The 22,908-nt window shown below is 37.7% G+C and overlaps 1 long non-coding RNA gene across 1 annotated transcript in view; it reads left to right on the top strand.

Moving 5' to 3' along the window:
- The window catches only part of LOC122204098, a 30,310-nt gene extending 11,262 nt beyond the window's left edge, over nucleotides 1-19,048 (top strand). Inside the window, exons 2-3 of the long non-coding RNA XR_006195491.1 lie at nucleotides 15,862-16,040; nucleotides 18,936-19,048. This is a non-coding gene — a long non-coding RNA (uncharacterized LOC122204098). The remainder of the gene's footprint in view (nucleotides 1-15,861; nucleotides 16,041-18,935) is intronic.
- The last annotated feature ends 3,860 nt before the right edge of the window (nucleotides 19,049-22,908 follow it).

Genomic DNA, 22,908 nt, shown 5'->3' with positions numbered 1-22,908 from the left:
TTGGCCAGAGATGGATACTCTGCTGCAGTAACATTTGAGCAGAGACCCTGAAGGAGTGAGTCCCAGGAATATCTTTAATAAGAGCATTCCAAGCAGGGGCAACAGGATGTATAAAGGCACTGAGGCAGGAATGGGCTTGTATTTTTGAGAGAGAGAGTGTAAGCAGGGGTAGGGCAGATAGAGACACAGAGAGAGGAAGATCTGAAGCAGGCTCTGTGCTGATAGCAGAGCCCCAGTGCTGACTTGAACCCTCCAGTCATGAGATCATGACCTGAGCTGAAATCAGATGCTTGGCCAACTGAACCACCAGGCACTCCACATATTTAGTAATTTTTTATTGAATGCCTGATATTGTGTGTAAAAATTGTTAGTAACTTCATATGATATCTTCTTTCTGAGAGGATTCCACCTTTCCTCTGCTAGTCTGATTCAGTCAGTGGTAGCTGATCATCTTTACTCCAATCAGGGACAGGCTTCAACTGAGGGTGGGTTGCAGTTTTTAGAAAGCACAGTCTGCCTTGTTTCACTCCTCTCCTGGGGTGTATCCTTGAAGAACTTTCAGCTGAACTCTAATCTTTCTGTCTTTAGGACAGACAAAAACTACCCTAGTACCAAGAGTTCTGCTCTGCTTTTCAGAGGCTCACGATTATCTTCTAACTTCCCACCCTGTGTTACCTCAGAATTTAGCAAATATCAGGGCACCTGGGTGGCTCAGTTGGTTATGTGTCTGACTTCGGCTCAGGTCATGGTCTCATAGTTTGTGAGTTCAAGCCCCACATCGGGCTCTGTGATAACAGCTTGGAGCCTGGATCCTGCTTTGGATTCTGTGTCTCCCTTTCTCTCTGTCCCTCCCCAGCTCATGTTCTGTCTCTCTCTCTCTTTCAAAAATAAAGCTTAAATAAATTTAAAAAAAGACTTTAGCAAATATCTTGAGGGAGAAGTCAGATATGTATGAATTTTCTCAAATCTCTAAGATGGTCTCTTCAATCCTGTGAGATCACCAAATCGGGTAGTAATCTAGTTCTCTGTAGTGGTCTTCTGACCAGGTGAAGCCTGGCCTGACTCTTCTTCCTCTTTTCCCGTCTCCAGAATCAGCCAGTGTTAGTAGGGAAAGAGTGGCTACAGATCACCAGCCAATTTCTCTGTAGTTCGCACTCTCTGCAATCTTGATTAGTCTAATTATTATTGAATCAGCAACTTCCTGATAGCTTTAAATATATGCTTTTAGAGTTTATAAGGCTTTTCTATTTATTCTTTGGGAAATCCCACAAGCTACTCCATCCTTCTTGGAAGAAGTCCCTCCATTTATTCTTAAATGAATATGTTTATTGGTATTGCTCACTCAGCAAGTATGACTTTGACCTTCTTTCATTCCTTATCTCCCTCTTCTAATAGCATATAACCCATGTTTCAAGATATGCAGATCACAGTCTATTTCATGATTTTCCATGGAGTATCCTAGCAGTCAGTGTGGGTTACTCTCATAAGCCTTTTCTGAACTGTATATGTATATGTATATGTATATGTGCGTGTGTGTGTGTAATCTCACTCTTGATTTTCCTTACCTATTCTTCAAATTATGAATTAATTCATGAGAGAAAGATTCCTGAATGTCAGAATATGCTGGACACATTTATGATGCAGTTTTTAGTATTTCACACTGATCATGTCTCTAATTAGCAGTGCATCCTTGTTCATACATAAAAATAAAAACAGAACAAAACAAAAAACTTTTGAGGTTGTATAATCTTTCAGGTCTGATTCTCTTTCCTTCTTCTGAAAGTGGAAAAGTGGTTAATGATTATAAATATTCTCCCTTAAAGGAGTGAATTTAGAATAAAAGATAGGATAAGTGCAAGGGAATCTGAATAGTGTGTGTGTGTGTGTGTGTGTGTGTGTGTGTGTGTAATAAATGTAAAGAGGTTGTTTATTATTTATGACCTCTATGATTTTATGTCATATTTGTTCTGTTTCTATTGAGATCATAATGCCCTCTTTGCTTATCTTTGGACTACCATAGCAGTTTTTCTCTAAAATGAAATACAAGCTCAGGAAAGGGCCCTATAGACAATCTAGTATAGTTTACCATTCAATTTACAGATAATGAAACTTAATCAGCAAATGTTACTTTCTTGAGGAACATAGTATATTAATAGCAGTTGGGGTAAAATGCACTATTTTTACACATTGTTTTAAAATTTTAATGTTTATTTTTGAGAGAGAGAGAGAGAGAGAGAGCGAGCAGGGGAGGGGCAGGGAGAGGGAGACACAAAATCTGAAGCAGTCTCCAGGCTCTGAGCTGTCAGCACAGAAACTGATGCAGGGCTCAAACTCGTAAATCTCTAGATCATGACCTAAGCTGAAGTCAGACGCTCAACCAGCTGAGCCACCCAGGCAGCCCTACACATTTCTCTTGTATTTTAGTGTTTTCAAAGTGAGAATTCTTGGTTTTATTTGAAGTGTTTCCCCAAATCTGACAGGTGAAACTTAGTAGTAATGCAGAAGTACAAACTTTAATTTTGCACATATACCTGTGTTGGGGGTGAAATTATCCCACTAAAGGCGCCTGGGTGGCGCAGTCGGTTAAGCGTCCGACTTCAGCCAGGTCACGATCTCGCGGTCCGTGAGTTCGAGCCCCGCATCAGGCTCTGGGCTGATGGCTCGGAGCCTGGAGCCTGTTTCCGATTCTGTGTCTCCCTCTCTCTCTGCCCCTCCCCCGTTCATGCTCTGTCTCTCTCTGTCCCAAAAATAAATAAAAAAACGTTGAAAAAAAAAATTAAAAAAAAAAAAAAAAAAAAAAGAAATTATCCCACTATAAAAAATTGTTTCTCAGAGAATATCCCTTGTTTTTGCTTATTCATTAGTTATTTTTAGGTATATAAATGTGGGTGTGTTTGTGTGTGTGTGTGTTTGTGTGTGTGTGTGTGTGTGTGTGTGTGTGTGTGTAAGATCTCTGCATGGTAGTAATTTTGCTAATATGTTAGAAAGGAAGAGAAAGCTATCCAATAACATACTGATTTTTAGACAAGAGTAATTTGAATAAATTTAAGAGTGGAATGTGGAGCCATGATTGGAAGGGTATAATATGAAATTTTCAGTTATAGTTTGCAACATATTAAAGGGGAAACTATGTGCTATTCTGGCATTCTAGAACTTAGGGGTTTCATATTCCTTTTGATTGTAAATGGTCTTCACTACTAATTAACTTTTGTTACTTTTCTGGATGTTCTGTTTATCCCAAAAGATTGCTATCTCTTAGAGAGCAAATATAATATTGTATTCTCCTCCAACCCCCCTGCCTTTGGCGTTAAGTTTATGTTCATAAGATGACATTTGTTCATCTTTGCTGATTGAAGGAATTCTTAGTGATGTTCACACTGTTTCTTTCTGCCTTTGAGACACATGTGAAAATTAAACTTACTGGCCCTTTCGTGGTTGGATGGGGTCATGTGACTAATTCTGGCCAATGAGTTGTAGGAAGACTTTTATGCCTCTTCCAGGACTCTTTCACCAGAGCACTCTCTCCCAATGCCACAGTGGCTGTCAACATCCAGGTGATGGTTATTGTGTCAGCCTGGGGTCTGAAGCGGACATGTAGTGGAGCAGAGCTCTCAGACCATCCAAGATGGACATGTAGTATGAGCAAGAAATGAAACTTTGTTGCTCTCAAGACACTGAGGTTTTGGAGGATGTTTGTTATCACAGCACTATTAATCCATTATGACTGATACACTAATAGACATTACTTTTGAGGTTTCAGTTGCCAAATGGCTCTAAGAAAGAAACACACATGTGGGGATAACCACATCACTGGTTTATTTTCCTGGCTCTGGCAGACCAGGTAGAATGGACATTTGGTCTCTTACTCTCGAGGAAGTGTGGTTCTATCAACATGTGGTAGATAGATGTGGAACCATGAACTCATAGAAAATAAGAATCTCTTATTAGCGTCTCCAAGATTGTGTACCTTAAGATACTTGAGTATCTTTACCATGGACTTAGAGGCATATATTATTAATGATGTAACACCTGAGATCATACAGTCTTATATTTTAATGCATTCCCTAGGCATCAGTTTGCTTCCCAGAGGCTATCTATAAGTTCATATTTCTCTGTTGCATTCTAAAAATACTTTTCCTAAATTCACTATATGCTCTCAAATCACACGGAATAAGTATGTTTTACAGGAAAGAAACCATAAATTTTCAGGCAGGATATCCTGATGTTAAATGTCTTGATCACTTCCTCTTGCTATTTCTTCTCCTGTGTTTAACATTCATGTATTTGGCAATGTCTTCACCTTTTCAGTTACTCTCAGCTTGGCACCAGTATGTCTCTAGGGCTCTGATCAAGCCCAAAGATTTCCTGGTTTTTATGCCTTTTTAGATTGAGGCCATGCAGTAGAGGCACTGTAGGAGGTTTTCCACATGGAAGTGCTGGTGATGGGTATGTGCAGGTCTAAGAGGTCTCCTCTAGAGTCATTCCTGGGAGTTCCCTGATGATTAAAACTATGTTGGTGGAATACAGGCAACTCCAGAGGGAAGACAGACAACATAGGCAACTAAAAATTACATAGGAGAGAAGGGAACATGTCATTTTTCAGATTCCTGTTATCAGTTGTCATTTTTCTTGGTTAAAGTCATGAAAATTTGAGGCCAACCAAAGAAAAAAATATGCATTGGCTGCTTGGCAGATATTTTTTTTTTTTGCGTGTGTGATTATTCCATATTTATTGAGAAGCAAAAAAATATTGACAGCATTATAAGGCATTGTAGAGAAGACATACAAATTAGGAACAATCTTAATATTGTGGGCTTACATTATGTTTAAAGAAATTCACACTTCTAAAACAATTTTGATATAATAGGCAAAACGCATCACTCAGTTATTCAACTACTTCTTCATTTAACCATTAAGCAAATAAATATGGAGAATAGCATATGGTGTTCGAAGTTTTTGGAAAACAGAAAATTTATAGTAATAATGATAGTAATTCCTAATGCTAACATTTATTAGGTACTTTTATGTGAAAGATAGCTCTGTAAAAAGTATTTTATAAGAAGTGGCTCATTGAATTCTCAGTGCCTCAGTTTCCTTTTCATTCCACCAGCAAGGAGAGGCCAGAAAGACCTTGTTGATTGCCCAAGGGCAACACAGCAGGTCAGTGGTAGCATTGTGAGGTGATCCAGGCCATCTGGCCCTTAATCCTGTGTTGCAAACCTCTACACTCTACTGTTTTCCCTTGTTCTACGTGGAATTATCAGAAAAAATGAGAAGATCCAAGTAATGGGTCCATGCCTGGAAAGAAATTGGGGCTTTGAGGATATTGATGGAGGAAGTAAGAGTCTGCCTTCTTCTAAACTTTCCACTTCCATTTGTGTCTCAGATGCTGTCATGTGGAGCTTGGAAGACAGCATCTTCCCCACATGTTTGAATCCACAAAACTACAAAGAAGCAGCTAAGACCCTTGGTAGAAAGGAATTGGGAGTCTTACCACTTCCCTTTGAGTTCACTGTTACTAGAATACGTCTGATGGTCTAGGGTGGTCTTGATCATAGAGGAAAGGCAAGAATATACAAGGTCCTAAGAGATGAAATTTGTCAGGGCTAAGGAAGTGATGGTGGCAAGAGACTGGATGTTTGACATGATGAAGAGCAGGATTAATCACTGGACAAAAGTTATGGTTCTAGGTTTTCTTTCTTTTTAAAATTTATTGATTTAAATTCAAGTTAGTTAACATACAGTGTGGCATTGACTTCAGGAATAGAACTCAGTGATTCATCACTTATGAGCCTCTCCTCCAGAAGACCAACACAGCCACCACCCCCATGTACCAAATGCCCTGAAAATGGAAGTCTTCAAAACAACACAGACAGCTCTTTCTTTCTTTCTTTCTTTCTTTCTTTCTTTCTTTCTTTCTTTCTTCCTTCCTTCTTCTTTCTTTTTTTCTTTTGTAATTAGGCTATTTTCTTTATTTTTTTCCTTTCTTTTTTTTCTTTTTTGCTCCTTTCTTTTTCCTTTTCTTCTTCTTTGTTTTTTTTTTCCTTCCTTTTTCTTTGGAATCAGCTTTATAGTTTTTTGAGTTTCTGTTTCTTTTTCTCTTTCCTTTTCTCTTTTTTTTTGGGGGGGTTTCTTTTTCTCTTTCCTTTTTCTCTTTTTTCCCTCCTCCCTTTTTCCAGGGTTACTTCAACAAACAAACCAAAGCACACCTAGTTAAATGTCCAAACACTCCACCACTGCAAACAAGGAGGAACTCTGCAGAGGACTGAGTAGTGGGAAAGAGCAGCCAAAATGCAACAGCAGAGTGCACACAGCATTCACAAGAAATACTGCCTGAACTGCCATGGCCTGGGCAACGTATGACCCCTTTTTAATATAGCAGTATTCTCAGATGCAGGAAATGTAACAAACTTTTAAAACATTCAAAAGACAGAAACTTAGCCAAATAACAAGATGGAGGAATGTCTCCCCAAAAGAAAGGTCAAGAAGAAATCGCAGCCAGGGAGTTGCTCAAAATGGATGTAAGCAATATATCTGAACAAGAATTTAGAACGGCAGTCATAAGACTACTAGCTGGGCTCTAAAAAAGCATAGAAGACACCAGAGAAACCCTTGCTGCAGAGATCAAAGACTTAAGAACTAGTCAGGATGAAATAAAAAGTGCTATAACTGAGATGCAAAATAAACTGGATACTGTGACAATGAGGATTGAAGAAGCAGAAGAGAGAATAGGTGAAATAGAAGATAAAATGATGGAAAATAATAAAGCTGAAAAAAAGGAAAGGAAATTATTAGATCACGAGGGGAGACTTAAAGAACTAAGTGATTCCATGAAATGGTTCTAGGTTTTCTTGATGTTGTCTGACCTTGCTGCTCTAGGGTCACGTAGAAAAATTATGGATGTCAACAACTCAATGAGTTAAATTGTTACAGTGCTGTAGCATCTGAAGCCTGGCCTATTTCCTATAGGATGTTTGTGGCTGAGATCTGTGGCAGTGGTGGTGTTGATGTTAAGCACTAGATTTGACTCTGTAGTGTTGGAGTGCCCAATCAACTTGCATCTCTGTGGGACACTAGGGATTTGGTACTACCATCATCACTAGTACCTCTCCACCAATGCACTATCTAGAAGCCCTTGTATGAGAATTAGGTTTCCAGGGCAGTGGTCTCCAAATTACATAATTGTATATCTCTATTCATAAAAAGAAACAAAAAAGCAACCGTATATATGAATATTCACTTATAAGTTATAAAAGACACTATAGTATTGATAGATCATGAACATTAGATCATAAAATATAATTTTTAAATGATGTATGTATATATTATAGTGTCCCCCAAATATGATGACATCATAACTACAATAGCTGTATCTCATGGATCTATACATATTAGCATGGGGTTAAAAGTCTATATTGCCATGAGTCTAATTATATAACTCATTTTTTTCTCATAGAATTCCTGATAAAGAGCTTATTCTACACATAGATATTTCAGCTCTGCCATTTTCTTATTATTTGTGTTTGCATTACTGTTTTTAACTTATTTCTTTCAAATAAGTTTGAAAGAAATATTTTAAGCTAGTTTGCTTCATTGTGAAGGTAATATAGCTAATAATAGACATCCTTACCCATAAATCCACTTGATTAAGCACAAGTGAACTGCAACACCTGGCCTTAATTGGAAAGCAAATGGAAGAATGAGGTCCCCACTGTCTATCCTTTGAATTCAAGAAATTTTTGCTGTTTTCTGAGAAATCCTGTGCATTGCATGGGACATGAGACCTTTTCACACAAGTTTCAATGCAGGCAACTTGTATGTCAGATATAGATAAAATTAATTTCCCAATTAATAGATTAATTCCCAAGTAATAGATAGATTCCCATTTAAGATAGATTTAAATAGAAAATTTAATGTTTTTCCCCCTGTATCTCACGATTTCACCTTGCACAACTCACTTCAGAGATAACTCTCCTTAAACACTTTTTTCATTTATAAAACTGAAGCACAGTTATTTCAAAAAAGGCATTTCTATTGACATCACACAGATCACTGGTTTTAGATACTTGGGTAACAATTAGAATTACAATAGGTTTTAGAAGTTCAAAAGTGATTGAGATCAATTTTAGTTGAAGAGATCATGAGTCTGCATCAAAATGATGGGATTCAAGCCAATCATTGAAAAATGGAAAGGGTATTGATAGAAATGGAGGTATTTCAGGTGAATGAGTACAGCAAGTACTGTTAGAGGACCTAAGGAAAGAGAGTTTTGGGGACACAATCATGAATTTAATTTTAAATTAAATGAGTTTGCATTAGTGGTTAGATACGCAGTTTCTCAATCAGATGATTTTAGGGATAATGTTTGGGAACAGTCTTGGGACTAAAGGAATTGATTTAGGAATCATCTTCATAAGGATATTTTCTAAAATCATGGAAGTGATTCATCTAGTGAGAACGGTGAGAAAATGAGGACCGCTTTTATGCATAATGAATATATTGAATACCCTGTGGAAAGTCTTTTTCATCTACTTTTTGGGTTCTCTTCTCTTTCTGGAAAGTTGAGGTTGTCAGAAGAGTAACTACCAGATTTGTAACTCTTTAGAGCAAAATGAGTTAAAATTCCAGTGCTGGGTATGGACACCACAGGTGTTCCTTCTTCTCATTGGGAGGAACAGGATGCTCATGTGGATGGTAGAGCTAGAACTGGATTGAAACTTGAATTTGAGAAGATGGATTGAGTGAGGAATCATTTAAGCCATGCAATCATGAGAGGAATGGCTTATATATTAATATCAAAGTATGAGATCAAAAGGACATGCCTTGAAGCATTAAGGAAGTAATTTTAAAAATTAAAGCAAGTCCTACTTAATTGACAAATCATATATTGACGACATTCCCAACTTCAGTTAGAGTAGAGTAATAAGTGATGATGACAGTTCCTTCCCTAGAAGATGCTATTTGTAGAGAAAGAAGAGATGGAATCGTTCTCAGTAAAATAACAAATATGGGATTGAATAATTAATTGTCTTTGTGATGGAGGGGACAATGATGGCTACAGGTATTTTTGGAATGATTTGTTCTCAAATGTGATTTTTAATGTGTTGGGGAGGAATGTAAGCTGAAACTTGATGAATTCTATTTTCTGTATCAAATTAAGTGTATATTATTTCATAATAACACTTTAATATCCATGCACAAGGTATCTTTATTGTTCAGTTTTAATAGAGTATTGAAATATATACTATTGGGTTTTCTTCATTCCATTTTTGAAAAATGCCCCTCATGAAACTTAAAAAATGTGTATGTGATGTAGAAATAACATGCACAGATAAATTCTTAGAGAAACAGCTTTATGATACACTAGAGTGAGTATGAACTTCGAATCAAACTTTTATTTATGTCCCTTTCTACTCTTTGAACAAGTAGCCTAACATCTTGGAAAAGAATCTTCATCTTCAAAGTAGAGATCCTAATATCTGTCCTGACTACATCTCAAAGTTTTTAACAAGATCCAGCGAGATCCAGCATATGCTACTATGAAAACTGAAAAATGCTCAACCAACACCAGGCAAGACATCAATTTATATACATCTTCCCTTGCATATAAGCTTTTATGCATGTTTTTTCTCTTAAGAATTTTTTTTATTAAACTAAATATTGTTTCTAGCAAGAAAAGCCTTTCAAGTAAGGTTGATATTATTATTCCTTACAAGTTTCATCTTGATTCATAAACATTTTATGCCAAGAATAATGCTGTTTTAAAGACAATAAGTGCCTGGTTTTGCCTGGGGCCACTGGAAGCCCTGCAAAAGAGGCAGGAGGAATTAAAGGCCCTTAATCATATTTCCCCATTTTTAACTGTTAGTTTTTACACTCTTGAGCCATTTCTCTCCTCTTGCTGGGCCCTACCGAGGCCCATAAATCTTAATTAAAGATGCAATTTTTTTTCTGATGAAATCTGAACTGCAAGAAACCATTCTTATTTTTTATTTTTAAGACTAGCTCCATGTGTCGGCTCATAAAACAAGTAAGACTTTTGCACTCAAAGGATTTTGAAAGCTGTTATTGCTGCTGTCATGTGGCACTGGTCCCGTAATTACTATTATTGTTATTTTATTTTATTTTTTTTCACATGAGCTTCTGCTTTTCTTGCATAGAGCATGATGTAAAAAAATAACTTACAACAGGCTGGTTTTGTTTTAGGAAGCAAGGGTTATGGTTCATAAAACAGGAAAGAAACATGAATCCAAATTTCTAATGAGGAAAAGAACTCTCTCTGAATGCTACTGGGTATAGATACTTCCTGATGGGGTTCCCATCAAGGAACCATTATTTAAAGGGAATATTCTCTTGATCAGAATCTGATAGGTAAGATAAACAGGATATCTGCAACTGCATTTCTTATTCCCTTAGATTAGGGAAATGGGCTTAACATCTTTAGACATCTAGAACTAATATACTGATGATGGACCCCAAAGGAGTTTAATCACAGATAGCAGAGGTAGCCTGAAAAGACCTAAACCTACTTTAGATGATGACATTTCTCAAGAATAAAAATGATTCTGATAACATCATAAAAACACCTAATGAGGCATGAGGCAGTGCCAGGAACTATGCCCAGAGATCAGACTAATTATCTATCAACTTGTCTGTCTTCTGCCATTCCTTCAGAACATCAATGGTATCCCCTTGTCCACAAGATTACATTAAAGTTTTCAAGACCACTAACGTGGCCTCAACCTATCTTTTGAACCACATCTCGAACTGTCATACCTCACTAACAGTACTTCTATTTATACAGAGAAAGCAAAGACAGTACTTTTCAAGACCTATTCTTCTGTGACTCTGTGGCTTTGTATGTGTTGAGAGGTATGGTGGGAAAAGAGAAATTGCACAATGGATTTAGGGTAGATTTTGAAATTAGGAGGTTTTAAACTTGAGGGCCAAGTGAACTATAGTAAACTATAGGCAAATTGCTTAGCCTCTCTGAGACTCTTTTTCCTCATCTGTAAAATGGGGGTAATAATTACTTTCTGGTGGTGGTGTGCAGTTTATAGGAGAGGCATACTATGCACCTAGCACAGTATCTGCACCCAAAGAAGTGCTTCACCAAATAGATGCTTTCTGTACTTCCTTATGCTTGGAGTTCAATGGCCCTATGAGTTTCTACTCATCTCCTAAGACTGCCAAATTATACCCCATTTACAAAGCCTTTTATAAGATCCCCCAGGCACATTTGGGTGAATTAGGATGAATAATCTGGCAATGAATGCAAGATTTTTGGGAGGAAGGAGGGACCTAGAATAAGCAGGCCAGCCAAAATCTTTCACTTCTTGTTGCCAAAGTACATTTTTTTTCCACAGAAGGGGCTTCCTGGCCCCTTGCCTGGTTGTGTCTCCTCAGGCAACTCAAATTTCTTTGAAGATTTGCTCACCTTCATCTCTTTCTCCCACACTCCTCACCCTACTCCCTCTACCAAATCTATCCATCTCATCTAAGTTTCCGTTCCATGCTTTAATCGACTGTTTGGCAAGTCTTTCAACATCTGGTTCACACTTTAACAAATTAACCCTTGTACCACCTTAGATTTCCCATGCCATTTTTGTTTCTTTATTGGATTTTGTGTGATTTTGTTCTTTGACATTATTGGGCCAAAGACCACAAGGCTCCTTTGCATCATAGACTCATAAGATTGTAAAGATCAGTCTACTACATCTTCATCATCTTTATTCTGGACACGAAGAATAGGAATCTCAGAAAGACTTTATTGAGTCAATGCCTAGATGTGATTAAGCTTCTGACCCATGTCTGCCTCATCCTGTCCAGTGTTCATCTGCTGTACCACACTGACTCCTCTGATCATATGGCACCTTGAAATCTCACAGATATCCAGCTGGGAGTTAGAATGACAAAATAATGTGCTATAGCTGTGTGGGGTCCAGCCCAAAGCCAAAGGATTCCTTTCATATAATGATAAGCCACAGGGTCTTTTAATCAAGCAAGTAAAGTGATGTATGCCAAGGGCACCCATAACTAGGTGGATGGAAGGAGGTGAATATTTTGAGATAGGTTGCCCTTGGGGAGATCTGCAGATGTAGCAAGTTGTTTTATGGAGTTGGGGCAAGACAGAATTCAGAGAAATGTTGGAACTTCCTAGCAGACTGTCTCACCTCACTGAATTTACTACCCAACATGGTTTCTCAACTTTACATCTTTCGAGTTACAGATGAATACTGATTGTGGTTTTTTTGAGATTAATCTTCAAAGGGGCTATGACAGTGTGACTGGGGCTTCCTGGAAATAATAGAAGGAGGAGAAAAGAATAAATATTTATTAAGCACTTATACAAGTCCTGGTAATTTCACATACCTTGATGAAGTTGCAAGAAATTTTCCTATTGTATAGATGAGGAAACTGAGATTTAGGAGTGGTGGCTTATTTGACCAGGTTACTCAGGAAGTTGAAGCCAGACTCAAATTTTAACTCATTTGACTTAAAGAAGATGAGGAGTGTAAAGACCTCTACTGAAATTCTGTAGAACTGATTTCTAGACTCCAAGTTTCTGTTTATGCTGATTTCACCAAGCCTTGTGGCTCCTGCCAGTTGTTCTTTTCTTTCATTTTAAAACCGGGTGTTAATCCTGTTTTACTTTCTTATAGGGATATTGGAAAGTCCAGGCAAAACAATGGATTTGATAGCCTCTGAAAATTACGAAGTGTTATGCAAATACAAGTCATTAGTATCATTGCATTACAAAGTAAATATTAAGTAGAGGAAGAAAACCTAAGGAGTGTACAAATTTCTACATTGTTTTCCAAATTATTATGGAGCAAACCAAAACCCAGAAGGTCTCTTGCAACGTATTCTATTCCTCTAGATTCCTTTAATCTATGCAGATTAAGTACATACCCCAATGCCATTAACTGTTTCAACTATGAATTAGAATGACATTGCTAAATCCAAAGCTCTATTACTTATCTTAGTATTCAAAATAATCTGACCTCTTAATATTCTATACTTAATGATTTGTGTGAGTTGAATGAAATTCTAACATTTTTCTGACAATTGCTTTATGTATATTTTTATATTACATTAATAGTGACTGACATCAAATCTTTTCTTTCAGACATTGAAAAATAAAACTAACAATATGAGTAGTGTCAATCTGGCAACTGATCATTTATGGGTTAAAATCCCATAATGTTGTAGATAAAGGTAATAATTTTCTGTTCATGAAGATGGAAATAAACAACACACTCAACGACAAATAAACTTGGGAGAAAAACTTTCCATTCTAAAAAAATTTTTTAACGTTTATTTATTTTTTGAGAGACAGAGCATGAGCTGGGAAAGGAACAGAGAGAGAGGGGAAGTCACAGATTCTGAAGCAGGCTCCAGGCTCTGAGCTGTCAGCACAGAACCGGATGCGGGGCTCGAACCCATGAACCATAAGATCATGACCTCAGCCAAAGTCAGCCTTCTAACCAACTGAGCCACCCAGGCACCCCAAAAACTTTCCATTCTGACTTTTGTTTCTCCTTGGATAATGATTTCTTCTTCAGCATATGGGGACTAAGTGATATTCTTAAACATTGGTACATACGTAAATAAATATGCGTTATTTTTCTTGAGAATAAAAATATAAAGAGCAATTAAAACATAAAAGTAATATTTATGAGTAACTTACAGAAAGTCCTAGTATTGTGCAACCAGTTTATATCTATTTTTTGTGTTTGTGTAAGTATGCAATGGAGTATTTACCACGTTATCTTGACTGCACCCATGATAGGGCTTAGGTGCAGTCAAGGTAGTGACTCCTATGTGGTCCTTTGCATGAACAAGTGGACAGATGGATTGAAGAAACTTCTGAGAAAAAGTCTCTGGAAATGGAAGTTCTGAATACAGCTGAAGCTAAAAGTTGGTCTAACCCAGCTCCTCTGGGAAAAGGTGACTGGTTGTGTGTGTAAGTTGAGAGTTGTATCAGTAAAGGTGTTTACTCTTTTGGGTTCATGACTCTTTTGTACCTACTCCTTCCCAGCCATCAACTCCAGAAGTAGGAAGGGTCATCTTCTGTCAGAGGAGGTGCCACATGGGTTTCTGGCTAAAAGGTATAGCAACCCTGTACTAGGTCCAGAAGCATCAGGGTTGGTTGCATTCTCATTTCTTCTGGTAGCATCTGTCATAGAAGCCTAATCAAGCCAAAAGCAGCTACTCTGAGGAGCTACTGGGGACTAGAAGCTGTAGATGATCCTGATTTGGCGGACTGATTCTTGATCTATAAGCCTCTCCAGTGATTGTAAGAACTACTTGAGGGAGGGAAATCTGGGAAAAGTTGGGCTTCTAGCCACCATGATTTAGTTATCATTGTCAGTTGTGCCACACTGTGTTTGCTGGTTAAAAAAGCTGCTCAGATTACCAGTAAATAATTAAAAATTCACAAACAAGCAGATATAGAAGTAAATGCACATTTATTTCTACAAACCACTTATACATTGGGAAAATTTCAAAACCACATTCTACAATTTTTTTTTTAATGCAGCCAGATTATACAATTGATTTGAATACTACTTTTACTGCCAGGTGCCATTGATTAACCTGGGGGAGCTGGAGGAACAAGGGAAATGGAGACACAGATATTGATTATAATATGAGTGAAGGAGAGGGTGGGGAGAGTGAAGTTAGGGGTGAGTATGACTACAGCATCAAGGTGACACATGGCAATCAATCTTAGTGTTGGTGTGTGGTTGCTTTTTAGTTCCTCTCAATATCAGGTACAACTTGGTAAACTTACCCAGATCTGGAGACATAAAAGAGAGACAAAGAAACTATATTGGAAATGATGTTTTGTTGGCATAGTTGAAGCTAGAAAGTCTGTTCAGTTACACTCCATAGCTCATAGTTGTCCTCAGTCCTGGTGAGCCAATGCTATACCAAAAGCTCAGTCGGTTTCTCCCAATGGGAAGGAGAAAGTTTCTGCACTACTGGACTCCATGGATACCTTGGACAACTGCCTGTGGTACTTTACTCATCTGTCCCTCTGGGAATTGTAGACCAAAAGAAAGAAGTTAGGTTTCAAAGTATTTGGGCTTTGGTAGGAGGGAAACTACCAGATTAATCAAACCCCAAATAAAAATATTCAAAATAAAAGTTGTGATGGTGGAAGAATTTTAAAGCACCACTGGGGAAATGTAGGACCCTGTGTTGATACTGATTACTAGATTCTTCCCAGCAAAAAGTGTAATGGGGTCCCTAATGGGCTCCTGAAATCTGCACCCCATCTTTTGTATGTATGGACATACTTGCACTGTTCTGTGAGGAAGGGAAAGGTCTTTCATCATATTTTCAAAGGAATCTGTATTGGTCAACTTTTCTGGCTGTTGTAACAAACACTTCTAAAAATGTTTGCGGCTTAAATATTTGTTTCTTACTTATGGTCAGTTCAGTTCAGTTGGGAAGGTTGGGAAAGTATGTTCTGTTCTACATGAATAATTAATGACTTTTTTTTAGTGGGGTTATGGGTATTTGGGAGGCAGATTATAGAGGTAAAGTACCACTTTCATTACATGATATTAAGGATATTTTCATCAAAATGACTTACCATTGTCGGTGATTGCTTTAATCACTTGGTTGAAGTAATTTATGTTGTGATTCTCCACTGTAAAGTTACTATTCCCTTGTCAATCCCCTTCCCATGCTACTGTGCTCTTTGAAAGAAAGTTACTAAGTGCAGCAGAAACACTTCTTTTGAGGATGCAGTATCTATGTAAATTATTTGTAATTCTTCTGCAAGGGATATTTGTCTTTTTATCCCCATTTATTAATATATTCATAGTCCTTTCACTGTGCTTTTTTTTTCAGCACCTCCCTACTGGTTCTATGAAACACTCCAGGTTCCTATTGTATATTTCCTCCCCAGTCCTAGACACAACCACTTCTCCAAAAGACTCTGGATCTTCTACTGGACAATGATAATAGAAAATAACAACTGGGTGCTGGGTATGCTGTTGTTACAGAATCATCTGACAGAGCAAAGAAATGTATGTATATATACATAAACATATGACTTTTTCTTTATGTCACCATCTACTCCTATATTAAAATAAACATAAGTTCTTACTGATGTCTTCAACAGTAATCCATTACCACATGAATCAGTCTAGTCTCTTATTTGTAATCTCCCACTTCAACATGAGAAACCTGGCTTCCCCAACTGCCATTCGTTTTCTTAATTGTGCCATTATGTATAGTGGTTTCAGAATTTGTGTGTGTGTGTGTGTGTGTGTGTGTGTGTGTGTGCGCGCGCACGCGCGCATGCACGCTCCCGTGTGTGTGTGTATCCCCAGGGAAGACAACTTTATTAGCAAAAATTCATTACTTATGTCAGTTTTCTTTTACCTTGGTCTTGCAGGTTCTACTCATTTGCAGTTATTTAGATCAGTACCTTTTGTCCCTGTCCCCTTCTGTTGTTTCAGACATTTGTAACACAGTTAGTTTAGTTTGCCACATTCCACATTCTATCAGTCCAATAACATCAAATAGTTTCAATGCCACAGAATATCCCTGGAGCTTCACTTATTCAAAACTGTATCCTTCCATCACCACTGATCTTTCTACCATTCCACCAATTCTGTATTTCCAAAATGTGGTACAATTGGAACCATTGAGTAAGCAGTGCCCCAACACCCCCACTGATTTCTTTCACCTAGAAACATGCATCCAAGACTAACACATGTCTCTTATGGTTCCATAGATCACATCTTTTTTCTAGTCACCAAGTAACATTCCATTATATGAATGCATCATAGTTTACTCATCCATTCACCTGTTGGAGAATTTCCCAGCTGCCTCTAGTTTTTGGTGATTATGAATACATCTGCTATAAACTTTCATGTGCATGTTCTAGTGTGAACATCCATTTTCAGTTAGGTAAATACCTAGGAGTACAATTATTGAATCATATGGTAACATTAGGTTTGGCTTTGTTAGAAGCTGCCAAAATGACTTCCAAAGTAGCTGTAATCACCAACAATGAGTGAGAGTTTCTGTTGTTTTACATGTGTTGTTTACAATTGGTATTCTCAGTTTGTTTTTATTATATATTTTTTATGTGGACAGAGGCTTTCTTCCTAACTGCCCAAATATAGAAGCAACTGAGATGTCCTTCAATAAGCAAAACAAAACAAAACAAAACAAAATAAAACAAAACAAAAAAAACATAAAATAGGGTATATCCAGGCAACGGAATGCCATTCAGTGACAAAAAGAAACAAGCTACTGAGCCACAAGAGGACATGTAAGGATCCTCAAATGTATATTACCAACTGAAATAAGCCACCCAATAAGGTCCTGCAACATGTGACACCAACCATATAGGACATAATGGAGAAGACAAAACTATGAACATGGCAAAAGATCAGTGTGTTCCCAGGAGTCCAGGTGGAGAGATGGAAGAACCCAGGTGTTTCTTACCCTAGGATTCCCCTGCTGGCCCTCATGAGATCCATGGGAGCTGGCTTCTTCTGAGAAAAGTAGTTTTAGCAGCAGCATCTTAGGCCTGATTTTACCATTTCTGAGCCATCCCTGAATCTCTGCAAGTTTTTTGGGTTTTAACCAAAAATCCAAACAATTTCCTAATTTCTAGCTATTAGAAAATGGCTATGCAGAAGCATTTCTTTTTTGTCTTAATTCACGATTATCTAATGACAAATGATTTTAAGGATATTTTTATGTATTTATTTGCCATCTTTGGTGAGGTATCTGTCCAGATCCTCTGTCCTATTTTTTAGTTGGGCTGCTTATTTCCCTATTATCGATTTTAAGGGTTCTTTGTCTATTTTGAATATTAGTCCTTTATCAGATATGTATCTTGTAAGAGTTTTCTCCCAGCCTGTGGCTTGTTTGTTTCATTCTCTTGACAGTGACTTTTGTAGAACTGGAGTTCTTAATTTTAATCAAGTCCAACTTATCATTTCTCCTTTCATGAGTTATGACTAAGTTTCTTTTCTTTAGTGTTCTGCTCATTTCCATGGTCTTTTTAAAGTTTTCCACTGGATACTTTGCATCTGGTCAGATAATGATAAGAGGTAAATAGTAAGGATGATTCTAGGACTCTTTAGGGCCTGGCTTGGAAGTAGCTTACATCACTTCTTTGCACATTCTATTGGACAGAACTTGTTGCATAGCTCCATTTAGATTTTAAAAAGTTGAGAAATGTAGTATTCCTGGTGTCCGAAAGGAAGGCAAAATATTTTGGTGATCATTCAGTTTACGACTCATAAATGATTAGGAAACTTAGCCTTGGACATTCATTAGTGAAAAGTTATGTTTTTCAGGGTATCATGATTTAGGTTGCCAGGCTTGCTTGGTCATAGGGAAATTGTTAGAATGGAGTCAGGGCGGTAGTATATTTCTCCAAAGTAGTCTCGGAAGATTCTGGTGTCTGAGGGTATCTGCAGAGATCCGTGGGGCTTACCTCACTATTTTCCCTGTCTTAGTCTACCTAGAGTACTATAACAAAAATACCGTAGATTATGTGGCTTAAACAACAAAGATTTCTCACAGTCCTGGAGGCTGGGAAGTGCAGGATTAGGAAACTGGCAGATTTGGGGTCTGATGAGAGTCTGCTTCCTGTTCATGGATGGCTATCTTCCCACTGTGTCCTCACATGGAGGAAGAGGCAAGGAAGTTCTCTGGAATCTCTTTTAAGGGCACTGATCGCATTCATGAGGACTGTACCCTCACGATCTAATAGGTTTTCAAAGGCCCCACGTCCTTTTATCATCACATTGGGGGTTGGGTTTCAACATATGAATTTGTGGGAAGATCACATTCAGTCTGTAACCTTTCATCACTAAACCTCCAAGGGAGGAAACAGAACTGAAAATGGGGGAAAAAATTCTCTGAAAGATTCCCATATATCTGTCAATCCCTAGAAGTGATTAACTACCCTGAGGAGCATGGAGAAGACATCTTTCACTTTTGGAGGGGAGGCCATGCATCTAGAATCATCTCAGACTTGAAAGTGAGAATTGAATCATGCTTATGACAGCATTTCCTGAAGTAAGTGAGGTGTAACTTGGTTACCTGGCACTTGGTATTTGTCTCTGTTTGTACCATGAAAATTTATGAAAATATTGACTAAGATTTGGTCTACTGCTATAAAGGAAGGGTGTCATGGTCTTTGCTGGATTTGAGTTTACTTTCGCATCAGTTCTTTGGAATGTTTCCTTTGAATGTTGGTAGCATATTACACCCATTTTCTATACAGTGACTGTAATAAATATTAATTAGGTTTTATAAAGAATTACAGAGTACATATTTAGGCAACTGAACTAATTTCAAATTCATACTGAAAACAGTAAAATGACAACATTAGTTTATATGTGGGCAATCTCTTCTATTTTATTTTTATGGATAATGGTGAAGATTTTGATATAGTAACTTTTTGAACACCTGCTAATCTCAGAATGTTTATAAACCATTGATTTTAAAACCTGTGTGATTACATGTCTTATAAAAATTATGATCACAGACCCCCAAATACATGTACATTCACTAAGAAACTCTGTACATGTGCAACTGCAGTAATATATTATGAACACAAAATACCCACTTTAAATGTAAAAGTCAAAGAAGAGATTGCGCTAATGCAGAATTTGAGATTCTAATAGTTTATCTCTACATTCCAATGGATGGTCTTGCCCACATTCTGGGTCACGCTCAAAGGGTTTAACATAAGTAAGACACTTCATGTAGTATACTTCAAATTAGAGTTAGTTGTCGCTGTAAAACTTTATTTTACAAGAATTGCATCTACATTTTTAGGATACTGAATGCCACGCAGTCATGCTATTGAAATGGCAAGTTGCCAAATAGGTTGCTTTCAGATTCTGGAAGAAAAAAAATCTAGCTTTCTTGAAAGGCTTTGTCTTTGACTCAGCTGTTGTCAATTCATCACATTGCTAAGTCTCTATGATGCAGAGAGAGATTAGGGCCAACAATTTCCACGCCACCAAGGATGATTTAGAGAATCGTGAAAACAGATTTCCCTGTAATCACCTGAAGCAGTGAAAGAATCTGAAACAAAAGGATCCAAGTGGCTGGATAGCATCCAGAAAAAACAAAAACAAAAACACAAGTAGACTAATGAAAATTATAGGAATAAGAGTAATAAGAACTCACATTTATTGAATACTTACTATGTGCCAGGAATTGTCCTTGCTAAGTGCTTCATACACATTATCTACTTTCATCATTATAAAAACCTAGGGAATATGTTAATTATTATATTTTATACAATGAGTAAACTGGCTCCTGAGATGAAAGATTAATGGGAAAGCATTTGTGTCTGGAAAATAAAAAGTGTTTAAGTGATTGCCAATTTACTTCTACCCTCTGTCAGACAGGTTTCCTTCAGTATGTAGAAAGTTGGAATTGTTTACTTTTAGACCCTTTCCAGCACTATATTTCCATAAGTATGTTTGAACTTGTGCTTAGCATTATTCTAGATGTTTACCAAGTATATAATCTTGAGGAAGTCACTTATCTGCAGTGGATATCAGTTTAACCATCTGTAAATTGGGGCTGTCCTAACTGGCCTTTCTGAAGTTCTCATAAAAATCCAACATTAGTATGTTTTGAGAACTCTATGATGTTCTATCTGCTTAAGGCATCCTTATCATGATTATGAAAATGTGATATAATCTCTGTGTTGTCAGAGTTTTTAGTTCATGAAGAAATCTTATAAAAGCATGTTCATAACCAGGAACAGATGATTTTTTTTCTTATTTGATCATAGGCTTTCGGGAAGCATACATTGATGAGAGGAAGTAGTCCTAATTCTTTCACAGTGGTGATACTTTAATAATCCGTTGTATTCACAGGACACTTTAAGCTTTCAAAATACTCATACACTAATGGTCTCACCTGGTCCTCCCAAAACTTTCAGATGAGGATGCTGAAGCCTATGTATTGTCTAGCCCTGCATTAGGCAGTTACTGTGTGATGGGGTCAAAAGGAGACCAAAGTCCTTTTGATTCTCCATTCCAGGATTGGTTTTTCCTCCAACTGTATTGACCCTTCAGACACTGGATTCTACTATTAGTACTGCTTTTGGGGACTTTGGTCACAGCTTGGTTGCACCATTTGATTCCCTCAGTCAATACCTGGCTCATTTTCATCAGAAGAGTCACCTATGCCTCCTTCCCTCCATAAGCATTTAAGAAGTTAATGTATTTCCTATGCTAGACACTACAGATTGATAATTAGATACTCTCAAAGAGTCTTATCAAGCAGGTAAATAAGAAAAGAAGCGGTTACAATATGCTGTGGAGGTGATATAATAGTGGAAAGTGAGCAAAATTTTGAGGAATGTCAGGATAGGATCCAATAGAAAGAAGGGGGCCAGGAAAAGTTTCCTGGAGGAGACATATCCTAGGATAAGTACTAGCTGGTCCAGCATAGATCACAGGGATAGTCAGAGGGGACAGTATGAGCAATGCCCTCAAAACCTGCTCCCTAGATGCTCTTGATTTGACTGAGGGTGAAAGAGCACAGTGCTCTTTTTAAAATTTTTTTTAAATGTTTATTTATTTTTGAGAGAGAGAGAGACAGAGCTCAAGAGGGGAAGGGCCAGAGAGAGAGGGAGACACAGAATCTGAAGCAGGCTCCAGGCTCCGAGCTGTCAGCACAGAGCCTGATGCGGGGCTCGAACTCACAAACCGTGAGATCATGACCTGAGCCAAAGTCAGACACTTAACCTACTGAGCCACCCAGGAGCCCAAAAGTGCAGTGGTCTTAAGGTAGAATGTTCCTGACACTAAAATTAGGGATTTTTTTTTTTTTAGAGTTTTAGCCTGAAAAGTCAAGGCTTAGTTTTTGTGAATGCTTAGTGACTGACACTCTGAGCTCTCTAGACCATCTTTCTTCAGGCAGACCTGGGGTGTTGATTGAGCCACTGGCCATCTCTACATCTCAGGGTTTGCCAGTGATTAAGGGCATTTTTGTCTGAGTGCCTAAGTACTGGGGCAAACTGCCCAGCTTAAATGAATCGATGGACTAAAAATTGTCTTCCCAGCAGGCTCTGCCAAGCAGTCTCCAGCCAACGTTCCAGGTAACTGAGAAAAGATCCATTGAGCTCAGCTGGAGCTCTGTTTCAGCTGACTCAGCATCCTGGAAGTACTTCTCCAGTCATTTATATGTCTACTTTTCTTCTCTGACCTCTGCTCTGGATCTCTACTCTTGATGAGGTCTGTGCCAAGGTGGGAGATGCTGAGGTTTCAAATGACGGCACCTTATCAACATCTCTGTATGCTTCTGACATTCCCATAAAATAGACCCAGCTCAATAGTCCATTTTTATTCTCTATTAGTTTAATTCACATTTGGGTTAGGCCCAAGTAATAAAGGTTTTAGTTCAAGAGAAACATTTTAAAACATGATGAATGAGATTAACCTTGCAAAGATCATGGAAAATAAAATATTTCCATTTGAATCTGGAGAGTTTAAGAAACTTATAAAAGGTCATACAACTGGCTTGTGGAGGAAGTAGCCCTAGAACCCATGACTTTTGGCTAATTCCAATGTTCTAAAAATCACTGTTTTCCTTATTTTTAGAGAACATTAAAAAAATAGTATTCCATTCTATTGTAAGTAAAATGAAGTAAGTAGGGCACATGCCATTATTATAGCTGTATAGATGAGGGAAATTGGACAGACTTGTCAAAAGTCATCCACCCAAAGATAAGCAATAGACCTGGGAATGGAATTATTCCTCTTTAAGGACTTTTCCTAGCATGCAATGTCCTAGTTCCATAAATCCCAAAGTAGGAGATGGGGTGGGGAGAATTCTAAGTTGGGGCCATTACTGCCTCTAGCAAGCCATGGGTTTTGAGCAATTGTCTTTTCT

The sequence above is a fragment of the Panthera leo genome, chromosome D3 (assembly GCF_018350215.1).
Source record: "Panthera leo isolate Ple1 chromosome D3, P.leo_Ple1_pat1.1, whole genome shotgun sequence".
Taxonomy (NCBI): domain Eukaryota; kingdom Metazoa; phylum Chordata; class Mammalia; order Carnivora; family Felidae; genus Panthera; species Panthera leo.
Note: the sequence above shows the minus strand (reverse complement) of the source record. Positions and strands in the feature narration are given on the sequence as shown.